The sequence below is a fragment of the Balaenoptera physalus genome (genome assembly GCF_965194825.1).
Source record: "Balaenoptera physalus genome assembly, chromosome: 6".
NCBI classification, from domain to species: domain Eukaryota; kingdom Metazoa; phylum Chordata; class Mammalia; order Artiodactyla; family Balaenopteridae; genus Balaenoptera; species Balaenoptera physalus.
In genome coordinates this window covers 89,850,028-89,869,742 of record NC_138885.1, presented here as the reverse complement: position 1 = coordinate 89,869,742, position 19,715 = coordinate 89,850,028, and the positions used below count along the sequence as shown (strand labels likewise).

The window sequence follows — 19,715 nt, the reverse complement described above, 5'->3', positions numbered from 1 at the left end:
GTAGATTTTTGCTATGATGCTCATGGACAGGCAAATTCCTACTTAACCTTCAACCTCCTCTTGACAATCTACTTGCCTTGTAACTCATTTGTTTGTGAACTCTGGATTCCCTGATTTTACCTTATGAATCTGAAGATATATTTAGCATAGGCATAATTTTTGAATGTGAATTTTTAAAACTATTCCTTCTTTTAACTGAAAACTTAAGGCAAACAAATTTCATGTGCAAATATTTAGGTTTTTGGAGTGTGGAATTACTCAGCTTCTGTTGGTGACTTGTGGGTTTACCCAGTGAGAGCTGCTGGAGAGTTCTTTCTGGGTTCCAAAGTTCTAGGCTGTTTTCATGGATGCATAATTATAAGAAGGACTCATTTTGTAGAGAATTGATGATGATGTGAATTTGCGGAATAGTGCAACGCAAAGGTTTTGACTCAGTCCGGTTTTGGCCTCCTTTTAAAATTAATCATCCTTATTTAGAAACCTTGGAATAGATATCTGTGACCAGAGGTATAGAACAATAAATATACTGGATTGAAAGATAATAGATCTGGTAAAACTTGAATAAGTAAATTTAAATGAACTTGATAATTGCTTATGGCCAGGTATTACACTTTTGAGATTTTCATAAAGTTAAGAAACTTTAAATTGAAAGAAATAAGTATACTGTGAAATCAGAGTTCAGCTAGTAAATGATTTATTTAATCAATTCGTTTGAATACACCATCCATCCTCAACATTTCTGAGGGGTGTACATTATAACTACGTGGCTAAATATAATGCGTAATAATTTGCAGTTTGCTTTGTTGGTCCTGACATATTTCTCCATTTATAATGAAGAGTCTCTTGTGAATAAGCATCGTAACCTTCACAAGCTCTTGAGAAGGCCAAGTTAAAGTAAAAAACAAAGCCCTATAAAACCACCCCTACTTCAGATTAAAGATTGGCTTTAATCTGAATGCTGTTTTCCTTGGAATATAGGAAATGTTTTTATTCTTGTCTTGGACCTCATGTAGCATTCTTCTTAGATTCTGCAATGAAGGATTTTATTGGGTTCTATTATTTGTTCTACTGTTTTTATAGTTAGATAGTAAGGACATGAAGGGGTTAGAGAGATTCATACTGCAAGGAATGCACATTGCTGGCAGAATAACAGCATTTTTTTAATATTGCAAAGTTCATTAATAAAAGACTACATCATAATTTTAAAAGCTGTGGTGGTGCCCATCATACAAGGTCAATGTGAGTGTTAGTTGAGTTTCGTATGTGTCTTCTACTCAGTTCTCAATGCCACTCTTAACAACTGTGCCAACAATTTACCTTTCTCAAGGTTACTTTATTTTCTATATAGAAGTGTCTCTAACTTTCCTTGGATAGGACAATACAGAGGTAAAATCATAGGCTATTTGTAGACAGTCAATTTGGAAAAAAATTCTTTCCTTTTAAAAATGTATTTTCCTGTCTCCTAATTGCATGTTTAATTTAAATGGTTGGAGTTCATGACTTTGTCTTGGAGCCTCTCCTGTTCTTTCTTCTGTTTCTCTCTCTTCTTTCTCTTCTTCTCTGTCATTTTAATTTTATATTTTGCATTAGTTTTTCTTGCAAGGTATGTTTGGTTACAGGTTTATCCATCAAAGTAAACTGCTAGTGTGGTTTACCTGGTGGATTTGTCCTGGATGTGGTCTAGTTGGTTGATTTTGTATATTCACAATCTGGAATTACACAAATGAGATTGAGTGAAAAAGTCATAAATTAATAGAAAGTGATAGTAACAGATACAAAAACATTCAAGCTAGGAATTCAGACTACTGAGACCTGCCATCTAGCAGACATACAACTACCTGTAATATACAACTTTTCTGTTGGTTTCCTCTTTTGTAAAACCCTATTCATGAGTTAACTCCATATATTTCATGATTTTAGATTTCTATTTTTCTACTGGCCAAATTAAATAGTAAAGATTTTCTTTTGATATCAATTGCTATCCCAAGAAAAAAAAATGTAATTTCCACATTTTTATGATATCTGGACTTATTATTTTTTTTTATACATTTATTTATTTATTTTGGGCTGTGTTGGGTCTTCGTTTCTGTGCAAGGGCTTTCTCTAGTTGCGGCGAGCGGGGGCCACTCTTCATCGCGGTGCACGGGCCTCTCACTATCGCGGCCTCTCTTGTTGTGGAGCACAGGCTCCAGATGCACAGGCTCAGTAGTCGTGGCTCATGGGCCTAGTTGCTCCACGGCATGTGGGATCTTCCCAGACCAGGGCTCGAACCCGTGTTCCCTGCATTGGCAGACAGATTCTCAACCACTGTGCCACCAGGGAAGCCCTGGACTTATTTTTTAAATGAAATCTATAGACAGCAATATAAGTATTTTTTATAAACATTTCTCTGCAAGTAAGAAAAAGTGATAATGTGGTTATATTTAGTCATAGTCCCACTTGTGTAAAAGGCAGGAGACTTGGATTCTAGTTTGAGATTTAATTAACTGCTGTTGGATTTGGGGCAAGTCACAGAATTGTAGTGTATTAAACGTGAATGTAATCCAAACAGCTTCACTTTCTTACAAAGGAAACATATAGTAAAAGTGTGCTGTGAAAACAACAAACAATTTAAGTAAGGCATTTGGGAGGAAAATAGTATATTTTTAATTTACTTTATAAAAATAGATGATTTGTTAAGGAAAGATTTTCATTGCCTTTCTCCCTTCCTTCCTTCCCCTACTCCCTTCCAACTTTCTTTTTTTCTTTTTTCTTCCTCTTTCTCTCTCTTTCTTTCTTTCTTTTTGAGATATAATTGACATATAACATTATATTAGTTTCAGGTGTATAACATAATGATTTGATATTTGTATACATGGCAAAATGATTATCACAATAATTCTGCTTAACATGTCACCACTTATAATTTTTTCTTGTGATGAGCGCTTTTAAAATCTACTCTTTTAGCAACTTTCCAATATATAATACAGTATTATTAATTATAGTGACCATGTAGTTCATTATATCCCCTTGACTTGTTTATTTTATAACTGAAAGGTTTTACCTTTTGGCCACCTTCACCTATTGCCCCCACTTCACATCCCCCATCTCTGGCAACCACCAATCTCTTCCCTGTATCTGTGAGCTCCGGGTTTTTGTGTTTGTTTGTTTGTTTGTTTTTTAGATTCCACATATAAGTGAGATCATATGGTATATGTCATTCTCTGTCTGACTTATTTCACTTAGCATCATGCCCTCAAGGTCCATCTATGTTGTCCCAATGGCAAGATTTCCGTCTTTTTTATGGCTGAATAATATTGCATTTTACATACACACACACACACACACACACATCACACTTTCTTTACCCATTCATCCATTGATGAACACTTAGGTTGTTTCCATGTCTTGGGTATTGTAAATAATGCAGTAGTGCTGCAATGAACACAGGGGTGCATATATCTTTTCCAGTTAGTGTTTTTGTTTTCTTCAGATAAATATCCAGAAATGGAATTGCTAGTTATATGGTAGTTCTATTTTTAATTTTTTGAGGAACCTCCATTCTGTTTTTCATAGTGGCTGCACCAATTTGCATTCCCACCAACAGTGTACAACCCTTCTCCAGATCCTTACCAATGTTTGTTATTTCTTATCTTTTTAATAAAATAGCCATCCTAACAGGTGAGAGGTAATATCTCATTGTGGTTTTGATGTCCCTGATGATTAGTAATGTTGAACACCTTTTTATGTACCTGTTGGCCATCTTTATGGCTTCTTTAGAAAAATGTCTATTCAGATCCTCTGCCCATTTTTAAATTGGATTATTTGGGAGGCTTTTGCTATTGATTTATATTAATTCTTTATGTATTTTGGATATTAACCCCTTATTAGTTATATAACTAGCAAATATTTTCTCTCATTCAGGAAGTTGCCTTTTCTTTCTGTTCATGGTTTCCTTTGCTGTGCCATCGCCTTTAAAATATATCCCATATGGGGATATATGTATATGTATAACTGATTCACTTTGTTATAAAGCTGAAACTAACACACCATTGTAAAGCAATTATACTCCAATAAAGATGTTAAAAAAATAATAAAATAAAATAAAATAAAATAAAATAAAATAAAATAAAATAAAATAAAATATATCCCAAATCATTTATATAGCTCACAAGGTCCACTATAATCTCTTGCTCTACCTGCTTCTCCAGCCTCATGGACCATCATTGTCTCTTTGATTCTTTAAATTCAAGCCATTCTAACTTTAGTTCTAAAGACCCACATGTGGCTATCGAGGACTTGAAATGTGGCTAGTGTGACTGAAGAATTACATCTTTAGCTTCATCTAATTACAGTTCATTTACATTTAAACTTAAATAGCCACATGTGGCTAGTGGCTATTGTATTAGACTTTACAGCTATATTTCATCAAATGTGGTGCATAATTCCTCATTTCCAGCTCCTCAAGCTCATAAATGTGTGTCCTCTCTGCCTAGGACACCCCCTCCTATTTTATTCAGCTAGTTCTTACTTTTTTTTTTTATCACTTCCTTATGGAATTCTTCTGAGACCCTTCAGAACGGTTTGCATGCCCATGTTATACATTCCCCTCTCACTCAGTAACCACAATGAAATTGCATGGAGCTAACATTTATTGAGGAATCATAGTATTCTAGAGCATTTACTTCATTTAATCCACACAGAAATTAGGAGAAAATGATTATGACTATCCTCATTTTACAGATGAGAAACTGAGGTTTGAGTAGATTAAGAAACTTATACAAAGCAAGTTCTCCTATATTACACATCATACTTAGGATAATATTTTATAATATCTCTGTTTTCTACAATACTCCAAATTCTAGAATTTTCATCTTATTCAGGACTGTGTGCCTTCCCCCTAGTACAATATTTAGCACATTGTAAATATCCAATTGTTTATAGAATGAATGAAAAGTTATGAAATGTGCTATTTATACATGAAAAACTGTGATTATTGTAGTTCTAAACTAATATTCATAGATGGTTGAAAATAGTTCTTCACTGAAAACATATATTAACTATAGAGAAATTTCAAAATAATACTCTTTTTTTCAACACTGATATCGCATTTAAACATATTTATATATTTTTTCCAGCTTCATGAATACATAATTGATAAAATTGTAACATTTAAAGTGTACAATGTGATGATTTGATATATGTATACATGGTGAAGGAATTTCCCTTCCCCACCATTGAGTTAATTAACACATCCAGCAACTCACATATTTGCCTTTTTTTTTTTTCTGTTTGGTGAGAACATTTAAGTTCTACTCTCTTAGCAAATTTTCAATTATACAATACAGTGTTATCGACTATAGTCACCATGTTATACATTAGAGCCTCAGATTTTATTCATACTATAACTTAAAGTTTGTACCCTTTACCAACCTCTCCCTATTTCCCCCATGTCCTGGCCCCTAACAACCACTTTTCTACCCTTTGTTTCTATGAGTTTGACTGTTTTGTTTTTTTTAGATTCCACATGTAAGCGAAATCATTCTATATTTGTCTTCCTCTGGCTTATTTCACTGAGGATAATGCCTTCCAGGTTCATCCATGTTGTCACAAATGACATGATTTCCTTCTTTTTTAAGGCTGAATAAAACTCCATTTGGGATGTGTGTGTGTGTGCATATGTGTGTGTGTGTGTGTGTGTGTGTGTATTCATATTTTCAAATTTTCTTTATCCATTCATCTATAGATGACATGAGTACTTAGGTCATTTCCATACCTTGTCTACTGTGAATAATGCTGCTATGAACATGGGAGTACAGATATCTCTTTGAGATAATGATTGAAGTTTCTTTGGATATATATACCCAGAAGTGAAATTGCTGGATCATGTGGCACTTCTATTTTCAATTTTTTGAGGAGCCTCCATACTGTTTTCTGTAGTGGCTGTACCAGTTTACATTCCCACCAACAGTGCACAAGGGTTCCCTTTCTTCACATCCTCACCAGCATTTGTTATCTCTTATCTTTTTGACAGTAGACATCCTAACAGGTATGAAGTGATATCTCATTGTGGTTTTGATTTCCCTTATGATTAGTGATGTTGAGCCCCTTTTCATGTACTTGTTGGCCATCTGTATGTCTTCTTTGGAAAAATGTCTAGGCCCTTTGTCCATTTTTAAGTTGGATTATATGGTTTTTTGCTATTGAGTTGTATGAGTTTCTTGTATATTTTGGATATTAACTTCTTATTGGTATATGGTTTGCAAATATTTTCTCTGGTTTGTTAGGTTGCCTTTTCATTTTGTTGATTGTTTCCTTTGTTATGCAGAAGTTTTTTAGTTGGATGCAGTTCCACTTGTTTCCTTTTGCTTTTGTTGCCTTTGCTTTTAGTGTCAAATCCAAAAAATCATTGCCAAGACCAGTGCGAAGGAGCTTACCCATTGTGTTTTCTTCTAGGAATTTTATGGCTTATATTCAAGTCTTTAATCCATTTTTAATTGTTTTTAATTGATTTTTCTGTGTGGTGTAAAATAGAGGTCCATTTTCTTTTCTTCTTTTTTTTTCTTGCTTTTGGCTATCCAGGTTTTCCTACATCATTTGTTGAAGAGACTATTCTTTCCTCATTGTATATCCTTGGCATTTCTTTGTCAAAACTTAATTGATCATATATACATGGGTTTATTTCTGGGCTGTCTGTTATGTTTCATTGTCCTAGTGTCTGTTTTTATGCCAATACCATACTGTATTGGTTACTATAGCTTTGTAATATAGGTAAACCTGTTTATATTTTTAACATCATTTACATGTCTAGACAATTTTATATCTATTGAAGTTTTATATTTTATGAATATCAGATACAGAATGATATAAAGAAAAGAGTCCTGGAGTAGAAATGAAGAGATCTTTGGTTTTGTCTTTTCAGCCCTTTTAAGGTATGTGCTCTTGGATAAATAACAATATTTCTAGGATTCAGTTTCCTTAACCATAAAATTACTGGGTTATATTAGATGATCTTTATGTCATTTTGACTCATGCCTTTCATGATTCTACTTGTATTACCATAAATTATGATACACTGAACTCTTAAAATGGCAGGAATGACTGGATAATGCATTTATTTATAAGTCATTCTTAAATAAGCTTGTTAAATAGTCAAGCACATGTGTTTTTGAGGCATTTTAATAGTAAGAAACAATAATAACATTTCTAATAAATACAACTCTTCTATTTTGAAATAATTTGTAGCATAGTTATATTATTAAAAAACTTGCTAGTTGCCTCAGTTTAATTCTTTCCTGCCTGGTGAGTAGATAGTAAAATGCTGCCTCTTCTGACTGCCGCAAGGATATTCTACAAACCTAGCCAGTGGTGGTGCTGGGACAAGCGTATCTGGTGGAAGTAACCCATTGCATTTTGAACCAAGGATGTATTCAAGAATGGAAATAGTTCTCTAATTTCGGCATTGCAATTTCCAACCATGGGCACAGGTTAATTCTCTGACAAAGAGTCACTCATTTATTTATTCAGTCACCAGTATTTGTTGGGCACTTACTGGTCATTGTGCTAATGCTGGAGATAGGGAAGAATACATACCTTCAAGACGTTTGATCTTTTGCTCACTTTGAATATTACTGCTGACAGGTTTCAAATTTGTTTTAAGCTGAACCTAGTGGCTTCTGTTTTTTTTCCACAAAAGGCCGTTCTTTTTATTAAAATTTATTTATTTATTTATTAAAACCATTTAAAAAATTGAAGTATAGTTAATTTACAATGTGTTAGTTTCAGGTGTACAGCAAGTGATTCTGTTATACATCTATATATCTATTATTTTTCAGATTCTTTTCCACTATAGGTTATTAGAAGATGTTGAATGTGGTTCCCTGTGCTATACAGTATGTCCTTGTTGTTTATTTATTCTATATTTAGTAGTATGTATATGTTAATCCCAGACATCTAATTTATCCCCCCCCCACTCTCTTTGGTAACCATAAGTTTATTTTCTATGTCCATGAGTCTAGTTCTGTTTTGTAAATAAGTTCATTTGTATCATCTTTTTAGATTCCATATATAAGTGCTATCATATAATATTTGTCTTTCTCTGTCTGACTTACTTCACTTAATATGATAATCTCTAGGTCCATCCATGTTGCTGTAAATGGCATTATTTCATTCTTTTTTATGGCTGAGTAATATTCCATTGTATGTATATGCCACATCTTCTTTATCCATTCGTCTGTTGATGGGCATTTAGGTTGTTTCCATGTCTTAGTTATTGTAAATAGTGCTGCTATGAATATTGGGGTGCATATATATTTTCAAATTAGATTTTCTCCAGTTATATGCCCAGGAGTGGGATTGCCAGATCATATGCTAGTTCTATTTTTAGTTTTTTAAGGAGCATCTATACTGTTTTCCATAGTGGCTGTACCAATTTACATTCCCACCAATAGTGTAGGAGAGTTCCTTTTTCTCCACACCCTCTCCAGCATTTGTTATTTGTTGACTTTATAATGATGACTAGTCTGACTGGTGTGAGGTGATACCTCATTGTAGTTCTGATTTGCATTTCTCTAATAACTAGTGATATTGAGCATCTTTCCATGTGCCTGTTGGCCACCTGTATCTTCTTTTGAGAAATGCCTGTTTAGGTCTTCTGCCCATTTTTTGATTGGGTTTTTTTTTTATATTAAACTCGTATTTTTATATTAATCTCTTTTTTTTATATTAAGCTCATATGTTTTATATGAGCTCTTTGTATATTTTGGAAATTAATCCCTTGTCAGTAGCATCATTTACAAATATTTTCTCCCATTCTGTAAGCTTTTTGTTTTGTTTATGGTTTCCTTTGCTGTGCAAAAGCAACAAAAGGCCACTCCAATTTACAAATCATATTCAGCTAGCATTCGTATACAGTGCCACTCTTGAAGCTACATTGTCATCCCAACTTGCTGTTCAGCCCCCTCCAAACATTATAGTATGATCAGCATCATTTTGTTTCATTAGTGACTGATTTACTTAAGAAATGACTTGTGTGGTACAAGCAGAAAACAATTATAAAGACTTGGCTTTATTGTTTCTCACCACTGACTTTCAAATTAGTGGGACTGGGTAGGATGGGTTCCCCCCTCATCTCCAGACATCTCAAGCAGGTTCCAGAGTCTCATTAGTGCTTTTTCTCAAATGACAGTTTCTGGTGTGATAAAATACAGTTCATCTATTATCAGAATTTCAATATCTCTTCCAATTTCTACCTTCTCTGAATACACATTGGGTTTGGTAATCTGTTCTGGTTACAATTGCTGTAACAAACTACTCCAAAACTTAGTGAGTTTGAACCACAATAGTGGTATATATTTCTCATCAATCTGCAATTTGGACAAGGCTAGATGAGGATAGCTAATTTCTTCCCCACATATGTTAGCTGGGATGAGTCAGCTGGGAGATGGAACATCCATTTTCAAGATTGCTCTTTCACACGGCTGGCAAGTGGGTGCTGGCTTTTGTCTGGGAACTCAGCCAGGGCTTGGTTTCTCTCCACATAGTACTCTCCTCATCCTGTTTAGACTTCCTCACAACATGGTGGATCAGTTCAAAAGTAAGTATACCAAGAGAACCAAGGTGAAATTACATTACATTTACTATGCTTCCTCTGGCCCTTTGGGATCAGGTACGGGGAGGGAGAAATTAGAACATATTACTTGATTGGTTAGGTGGTCATCTGGTATTAGTGACCTCTGGGTTTGAAAGATGGCCAAATTTGCTCTTTCTCTTTTGGGGCAATTTTGTGGCCGTTTAGAATGCCCACCATCACTGGGGACTTCTTGCACTCTTCCCTGAAGCAAATGATACATCTTCAACTGGCCTCTTATAAGTTCTTCTTTAGCTCATTTTTTGGTGGCATAAACTTCACAGACTCTATTTGGGAGTCGGGGAGGCAGTGGGTAACTTTTAGCTCTGGCATTCAGAGTTAATGACTTAATCTGACTCAAGCCCAACCCCTTTCAAGAGATTTCCTTTTGTCCATCACTGGTAGAGCTGACATTTTTCTCACACCGTAGCTGCTTTTCTTCTTATTATACCATCTGAGACAGCCTCAGTTCTAAGTAGGACTCAATTACCACTATTCAAATCATGGAAGACTCATCTCAAACTCTTTAGGAGGTTCCTAAAGCTCTTCCTTTCCCCCAAATGGGTCTGAAGTTGATGGCAAGCAGTTCTTCTCCTCTTTAGGAGTGAGGGAAACACCAAATACCCCAGCAACTTGTTCCTTAGAGAGTCCCTCTATTAATTGAAACATTTTCATCTATCTTTATCATGTCTCTTTTATATAGTATTGAGGTAGGTGATAGGCTAAGGGTGGCAGAACCAGTTTTTGTCTATCATTTTAATGTCCTGCATATTTATTCTGGTGGTACATAGAAGATATGAACACTTAACAACCTAACATTTTGTTCTCAGTAATGGGCACCTAGTAACAACTGAGATAACAACATCACACTTCACATCCTATAACATGTGCATTTTAGTTAAATATTATAAATTTCTTGATTTTATGGTCACATATTTTGGGGGCATAAAGAGTAATTATATACCTATGTAAAATGAATGACTAAAGGATTGAAAAGACCTTTCCAACAACAATCTCTAGCCAATCCACACCACTGAAGGCATATTTCTAGTTGGCAAGTCTTGCACTGAGGTATTAAAGTTCTTTTATAATAAATACCATTATGGTAGCTACAGTTTTGTGGCACTGTGTGGAGTCTGGAATAAAATTAGTCATTGTTTCAATGTAGTCAATAAAATAAGTTGAGCTCATTGTATTCACAAAGCAGGCATGTGTAACCAGCACACAGTGCTGTTGGGCAGTGTCTGAAATGTAGGTGAATCCCCAAAGATGGAAATCCAATTTTCTTCTAACTTGTAGAGCGGTGAACTGTACCCACTACAGTCCACAGACCATAAAGAAACTTCAAAAATTTTAATTGAGAAAGGGATACAATGGTTTGAGTTATAGGACTTCAAAGCAGAAATAACATGTGGCTTAAACCTGATACTTCTATATACAAACTAATTATTGAGAAAATACTATTTGGGCTCTCTACTAGGCAATGAGGAGAAAAGTAAGACCCCTCATCCCAATCAAGGAGATTATATTTTAATTGGGAGGTAAGAGGTTTAAAGGCTCAATCAGTATATGTCTACATCAGCTGAATATCAAATAAAAGCAAATATCTTGTATAAGCCATGGTCACTCAATGGGCATTCAATAAATATTTGTTAAATAGATTGATAAACAAATAAATAAATAGTAAAGAGGTTGGATTGAGCTGTCCCAGGGCACTAGGAATATTCAGGAAACATCTCATCGGTCAAAAGAGAGGTTCTTGGTGTTTTATTTTACCTGTTAACTCCTAATTGATGAGACTGCAATACGATGAATGAAATTGTTTTGCTTGGATAAGATAGATTTCACTCTTTCAGTGACTTCAGTAGGAGAAAAGATTGAGTCTCTGCCTTGGGAATGAAATAGACAGAGGAAAGGAAGGGATAAATCAGGTGAAGATGAAAACCCTCAGCTTGGGGCTGTCTTTATATTCAGCAATAGAATCACTGCAGAATCTTTCCCACTCTAATTTTCAGGTTAATCTACCAGACACAGTTCATAAGTGGGAATGGAAGTAGAGTTTTGCTTTGTTTATTTTTTAATGTCGAATTTTTTAAATCATTTCAATACACAGGTGGTAGATTTGGCCAGGGGCTGCGATTGAAACTGCTCTTTTTTTTAAGTTTTGAAGAGGAGCAGAGCTGTCCTAACTTAAATTTATTGTGAGAAGCTTTTGCTAAATGAAATTCAGGCTTTGGGAAAGGGAATTGGAGAGAATGAGAAGTGGGAGAGGGGTGGAGCATGTTTGATTTAACCAGTGTAGAGGTCCACTGCTTAAGGGAAGTATATCTTAGGCCTTCCAGAAGTTATGCAAGAAAGTATTTCATTCAAAAAAGGAAAAATACCATGAAGAAGCACTGACTAGCTGCATCATTACCATCATACGGTAAAGGCTACTTAAATTTTGGGCTTGTTGGTTTCCTTATTCTGTGAACCTTATTGTTGATTTTCTATCCTAAATGAATTTCCCAATTTGTAAGTATCTGTGGGTAGAGGGCTTCTAAATGTCAAAACCTGAAAGAAAATCCTTGTCTTTGTGTTTCTATATTACAGTTTTTTACACTGAAAAAATCATTTGGAACTTTTTCTTTTTTCCTGTCTTAAAAAAAGACCTTCACTTTTACAGGACCATTTTGTTTAATAATTAGTTTGTGCAAATATGCCTTTACACCCCTGCATCTAAGAGCTTATTTTCTTAGCATTGTATATCTGTTACAGAAACCCTGGTATGTGAAGTTAATTGGGAGGATGCCTTCTTTTAGACAAATTCTTCATCCTTCCCACTCCCAAGGGTTCTGATTTGCATTTAAGTATTATTCTAATTTGTATGTGTATATTAAAAACAATTCTGTTCAACACAGGACTGAAAGGTTGTACTGTTGGTTTTTATTCATGTGTTGGTGTCTGTTTGAATTTGTGTATTGGAGCCCACATCTATGTGGCATATTTTAGGTTATAAATTCTTAGAGGACAGGAATTGTTACTCTCTGGTTAACTTTGTATATCTTCCAGTATAGGTCTACGTATATACAAAAGCTTAATGCATTCAATCTGTTGAAAAATTACTGGGCCTGGGATTTTTCAAGTGTAAAATTGTATTCCATGATATTTTTATTTAAAAGTGGAATTCGTCCAGATTGATTCTTTCACAGAGTTGTCCTCATGTGAGATTATATATGGAGGAGAATGAAAGCAAAATGCTCTCATTTTACCAACATGTAAGACAGAGCAGAGGGGAGATAATTCACACTTAATGTGCATCTGCTGTGTGACAGGTAATCTAACTGTTTTGGACAGGTTCCCTCAGTGACTATTCCCAAGGTAAAAGGTAAAGGATAATGACGTGTATCTGAAGGATCGTAGTATTTAGAATAGACTTACCTGAGTTTGAATACCTGTTCTGCTACTAAGATGTAATCTTGAGAATTTTGCTTAACTTCTCTGAAACTCTGCCAATTGTAATACTTGCCTCACAACATCATTGCCTGAATTATAAATGGATTTTATTGTTATCACAGTATGAATTACTGTACTCATTTGATAAATAAAGACACTGAGGACAGTAGCATTACATGATTTACCCATGATCCCATTGAAAATGCCTGGCAGGTTTTCTGTTCCAAGTCCTGTAAAAATTTAAGAGCTGAACAGTACTGAAAAGGCTGTAGTTAACTTGGGCTATGGATGTGATCATGGTGAGAGGTGTTCTTAGCACTGAGCGAGGAGCAGGCATGATATCTGAGTGGCAGTAGAATTAGAGAAGCTAGGCTAGGATGTTTGCCGTTTGTAATAGTTAAGATGAGATTTGGTCATTAGTGAAAGAAGACCCAAAACAACAGTGGATTTAAAAAAGATAGAAGTATGCTTTTCTTCATATGAATGTAGTTCGTCTAGAGTTGATATGTTGGCTCCAAAATTATTGGGGATTCAGGCTCGCTCTGTCTTATGTTCTGCCACTTATAACACCCAGCTTCCACCTTGTGGTTCAAGGTGGTTGCTCTCTGTCCAACCATCCCATCTACATTCTGCTACATTCTAGCAGGAAGGAGTAAAAAAGGTGGGAGAAGGTATGCTCGCACCCTTTTAGAATACTTCCAGAAAGTTGTGTCCACCATATAAGTTCTGCTTATATTCTGTCGGTCAGAATGTGGTCACATGGCCATACTAGCTGCAAGAAACTGTGTGGTTATGAACTAATCTGAGAATCCTGTTACTGAGGAAAGGAGGAGAATGGGGTATTGGAGGACAACCACAACATTTATTTATGGTTTTTGTGTTTGCAGAACTAGTTTGAATGAAGCTGTTTCTTTTCTCCTAGTTCCTATGCTTCAATTTGATTAAGAAACTATTTTCACTGAGGAGGGGTTTTAATAGTTTCATAATTATTAAGGTTTTCAACTATAGATATAAGTTATTCAAAAGAATATATCAAATCTTCTACAAATTATATTTTTTCATTGATAATAAAGTATGTTGTTAAAACAGCCTAATTTTAATGATGATAAAGTTTTACATTTAAAAATATAATACATATTAAGGACTATTTACGGAAATATCTAAGAATAATTAGCACTTCTTTTAGTAAGATTTAACTATTCTTTCTATATTTAATCTAAACTTTTAACTAGCCTTGAGTAGATCACAAGGTTAACTTGCTAGACTGTAACCAAAGACCATTTCTTATTTGCCTTTGTATCCTAGCAAACTAGCTTACAGTACATTCTAGCCTTTAGTAGGTAGAAAAGGCTAAATGTTTGGCTGTTAACTGGACAAATAGAGGAATGAAAACTTGGGGTGAAGGACAAAGTAACGTGTCCCTCCAAAGTAGAGAAATAATTTTAGCTTTAGTCTTTTGTGATTTTATGGTAGCTTTGTTTCACATACCCAGCCATTTCAGAAGATTTTCATTTCAAAAACCCTTGAAGAGAGCTCAGTTTCTCAGGCAGAATAAATATTTCAGTGGTTATTAACAGCTTATAAGGGGAAAAATCCTGGTTAGTCTTCCAAGCATCTTCTTTCCTCCTCGGTTTCTTTCATTTGTCTTTTGACTTCTGGAAAAACAAAGGCACTGTTCTAGAAACAAAAATAATCTGGCTTTCATGAAAACCCAATGATAGTCATTGTCTAACTAAACTTTTAACTTTTGAGTCTACCTAAAACCTGATAACCCTATTTTAGAAACTATAGATTTAACATAAAAATAATGTTAATTATTTTCCCTGCTTGTCAAACAGAGAGCTAATGATTGTAGAAATAAGAGATGATTAAAAATTGTCCTTAATTATTTAGTTTTATATAATCAAAAAACCACTTTAATGTATTTTTCTAGTTTTTGCTTTTTCCCTCCCTTCCTCCCTCATTTCTGCTCTGTGCCTCCCCTATCTTTCTTTCTTCCTTCTTTCCCTCATCCCATCTATAAAAGTGAATCATACTGTGGATGTAATTTAGTACCTTTTTATCACTTAAAATTATATCATGAGTGCTTTTCCACATCATTAATTATTATTTGATAAATGATTTAAAGCACTATCATATGTTTCTATAGCATGGCTATAGTATGATTAAACATTCTGCTATTGTTGAGCATTTTTCTATGGCATAAGGTTTTATACAATGTTGCAATAAATATCTTTATATATGATTAATTGACATCTTTCTAAGTTCCTTTCTAATTTTCCGATGCTAAATTTCTAGTGTGGGATTTTTGATCAAAATATATCACCTTTGCAGGATCCCAAATACTTATTACTATATTATGTGCCAAAAAAGAGACTCTGTTTACATTCCGAGCATTGTGTAAGAGTGCCACTCCCATCACACCATCCCTGGTATTAATAGTCATTAGGACTTTAATCATCTTTCCAAATGTATTAAGTGAAAAATAACAGCTAGTTATAGATTTAATTTGTTGTTAACAATTTGATGTAATATATACATACATACATGCGTGGTGTGTAAATATATAAATATATATAAAAATACCGAGACCATACTAGGTTTTTTCATTTGTAAACTTTTCCTTTTTAAACCTATAATGTTTTATGACTCTAAGATAATTTTTATATTATTTTATATTCAAACAGAATGTTAACTAATGACCTAAGATAGTGTTCTTTTTTTTTTCCAAAGCTTCTGTTCACTTTATTTTTTTATTTTTTATTTTCTTTAACATCAGATATATTTTTATTTTTATTTTATTTTATTACTTTTTTAAACATCTTTATTAGAGTATAATTGCTTTACAATGGTGTGTCAGTTTCTGCTTTATAACAAAGTGAATCAGTTATACATATACATATGTACCCATATCTCTTCCCTCTTGCATCTCCCTCCCTCCCACCCTCCCTATCCCACCACTCTAGGTGGTCAGAAAGCACCGAGCTGATCTCCCTGTGCTATGCGGCTGCTTCCCACTATCTATCTATTTTATGTTTGGTAGTGTATATATGTCCATGCCACTCTCTCACTTTGTCGCAGCTTACCCTTTCCCCTCCCCATATCCTCAAGTCCATTCTCTAATAGGTTTGCATCTTTATTCCTGTCTTGCCCCTAGGTTCTTCTAACCATTTTCTTTTTTCTTTTTTCTTTTTTTAGATTCCATATATATGTGTTAGTATACGGTATTTGTTTTTCTCTTTTTGACTTACTTCACTCTGTATGACAGTCTCTAGGTCCATCCACCTCACTACAAATAACTCAATTTCGTTTCTTTTTATGGCTGAGTAATATTCCATTGTACATATGTGCCACATCTTCTTTATCCATTCATCTGTCGATGGACACTTAGGTTGCTTCCATGCCCTGGCTATTGTAAATAAAGCTGCAATGAACATTTTGGTAGATGACTCTCTTTGAATTATGGTTTTCTCAGGGTATATGCCCAGTAGTGGGATTGCTGGGTCATATGGTAGTTCTATTTTTAGTTTTTTAAGGAACCTCCATACTGTTCTCCATAGTGGCTGTATCAATTTACATTCCCACCAACAGTGCAGGAGGGTTCCCTTTTCTCCACACCCTCTCCAGCATTTATTGTTTGTAGATTTTTTGATGATGGCCATTCTGACCGGTGTGAGATGATATCTCATTGTAGTTTTGATTTGCATTTCTCTAATGATTAATGATGCTGAGCATTCTTTCATGTGTTTGTTGGCCATCTGTATATCTTCTTTGGAGAAATGTCTATTTAGGTCTTCTGTCCATTTTTGGATTGGGTTGTTTGTTTTTTTAATATTGAGCTACATGAGTTGCTTGTAAAATTTGGATATTAATCCTTTGTCAGTTGCTTCGTTTGCAAATATTTTCTCCCATTCTGAGGGTTGTCTTTTCATCCTGTTTATGGTTTCCTTTGCTGTGCAAAAGCTTTTAAGTTTCATTAGGTCCCATTTGTTTATTTTTGTTTTTATTTCCATTTCTCTAGGAGGTGGGTCAAGAAGGATCTTGCTGTGATTTATGTCATAGAGTGTTCTGCCTATATGTTCCTCTAAGAGTTTGATGGTGTCTGGCCTTACATTTAGGTCTTTAATCCATTTGGAGTTTATTTTTGTGTATGGTGTTAGGGAGTGTTCTAATTTCATTCTTTTACATGCAGCTGTCCAGTTTTCCCAGCACCACTTATTGGAGAGGCTGTCTTTTCTCCACTGTATATTCTTGCCTCCTTTATCAAAGATAAGGTGACCATATGTGCGTGGGTTTTTCTCTGGGCTTTCTATCCTGTTCCATTGATCTATATTTCTATTTTTGTGCCAGTACCATACTGTCTTGATTACTGTAGCTTTGTAGTATAGTCTGAAGTCAGGGAGCCTGATTCCTCCAGCTCTGTTTTTCTTTCTCAAGATCGTTTTGGCTATTTGGGGTCTTTTGTGTTTCCATACAAATTGTGAAATTTTTTGTTCTAGTTCTGTGAAAAATGCCAGTGGTAGTTTGATAGGGATTGCATTGAATCTGTAGATTGCTTTGGGTAGTATAGTCATTTTCACAATGTTGATTCTTCCAATCCAAGAACATGGTATATCTCTCCATCTATTTGTATCATCTTTAATTTCTTTCATCAGTGTCTTATATTTTTCTGCATACAGGTCTTTTGTCTCCTTAGGTAGGCTTATTCCTAGGTATTTTATTTTATTTTTTGCAATGGTAAATGGGAGTGTTTCCTTAATTTCTCTTTCAGATTTTTCATCATTGGTGCATAGGAATGCAAGAGATTTCTGTGCACTAATTTTGTATCCTGCTACTTTACCAAATTCATTAATTGGCTCTAGTAGTTTTCTGGTAGCATCGTTTGGATTCTCTGTGTATAGTATCATGTCATTTGCAAACAGTAACAGTTTTACTTCTTTTCTGATTTGGATTCCTTTTATTTCTTTTTCTTCCCTGATTGCTGTGGCTAAAACTTCCAAAAGTATGTTGAATAATAGTGGTGAGACTGGGCAACCTTGTCTTGTTCCTGATCTTAGTGGAAATGCTTTCAGTTTTTCACCATTGAGAACAGTGTTGGCTGTGGGTTTGTCATATATGGCCTTTATTATGTTGAGGTCAATTCCCTCTATGCCTATATTCTGGAGGGTTTTTATCATAAATGGGTGTTGAATTTTGTCAAAAGCTTTTTCTGCATCTATTGAGATGATCATATGGTTTTTCTCCAATTTGTTAATGTGGTTTATCACATTGATTTGCATATATTGTTGAATCCTTGCATTCCTGGGATAAACCCGACTTGATCATGTTGTATGATCCTTTTAATGTGCTGTTGGATTCTGTTTGCTAGTATTTTGTTGAGGATTTTATCGTTGCTCCCAAAGTCCACCTCCTCAATTTGGGATGATTCGTTGTCTATTCAGGTATTCCACAGATGCAGTACATCAAGTTGATTGTGGAGATTTAATCTGCTGCTCCTGAGGCTGCTGGGAGAGATTTCCCTTTCTCTTCTTTGTTCGCACAGCTCCCGGGGTTCAGCTTTGGATTTGGACCCACCTCTGCGTGTAGGTCGCCTGAGGGCGTCTCTTCTTTGCTCAGACAGGACGGAGTTAAAGGAGCAGCTGATTCGGGGGCTCTGGGTCACTCAGGCCAGGGAGAGGCAGGGGTACGTATGTGGGTTGAGCCTGCGGCGGCAGAGGCCAGCGTGACATTGCACCAGCCTGAGGTGCGCCTTGTGTTCTCCCAGGGAAGTTGTCCCTGGATCACGGGACCCTGGCAGCGGCAGGCTGCACAGGCTCCCGGGAGGGGAGGTGTGGATAGTGACCTGTGCTTGCACACAGGCTTCTTGGTGGTGGCAGCAGCAGCCTTAGCATCTCATGCCCGTTTCTGGGGTCAGCGCTGATAGCCATGGCTCGCGCCTGTCTCCGGAGCTCCTTTAAGCAGCGCTCTTAATCCCCTCTCCTTGCGCACCAGGAAACAAAGAGGCAAGAAAAAGTCTCTTGCCTCTTCGGCAGCTCCAGACCTTTTCCCGGACTCCCTCCAGCTAGCTGTGGCGCACTAGCCCCCTTTAGGCTGTGTTCACGCAGCCAACCCCAGTCCCCCCCGGGATCCGACCTCCGAAGCCCGAGCCTCAGCTCCCAGCCCCGGCCCGCCCCAGTGGGTGAGCAGACAAGCCTCTCGGGCTGGTGAGTGCTGGTCGGCACCGATCCTCTATGTGGGAGTCTCTCCACTTTTCCCTCCGCACTCCTGTTGCTGCGCTCTCCTCTGTGGCTCCGAAGCTTCCCCCCTCTGCCACCCGCAGTCTCTGCCCGCGAAGGGTCTTCCTAGTGTGTGGAAACCTTTCCTCCTTCACAGCTCCCTCCTACTGGTGCAGGTCCCGTCCCTATTCTTTTGTCTCTGTTTTTTCTTTTTTCTTTTGCCCTACCCAAGTACGTGAGGAGTTTCTTGCCTTTTGGGAGGTCTGATGTCTTCAGCCAGCGTCCAGTAGGTGTTCTATAGGAGTTGTTCCACATGTAGATGTATTTTTGATGTATTTGTGGGGAGAAAGGTGATCTCCGCATCTTACTCTTCCGCCATCTTGAAGCTCCTCCTAAGATAGTGTTCTTAATCATGCTAAGGGAATATCCTATTTCTGATTTTCTAAGAGTTTTATTCA

The 19,715-nt window shown here is 36.0% G+C and overlaps 1 long non-coding RNA gene across 1 annotated transcript in view; it reads left to right on the top strand.

The window, feature by feature from the left end:
• The window catches only part of LOC309663430, a 355,502-nt gene that overhangs the window by 311,851 nt on the left and 23,936 nt on the right, over positions 1 to 19,715 (top strand). The gene's annotated exons all lie outside the window — the stretch shown is intronic.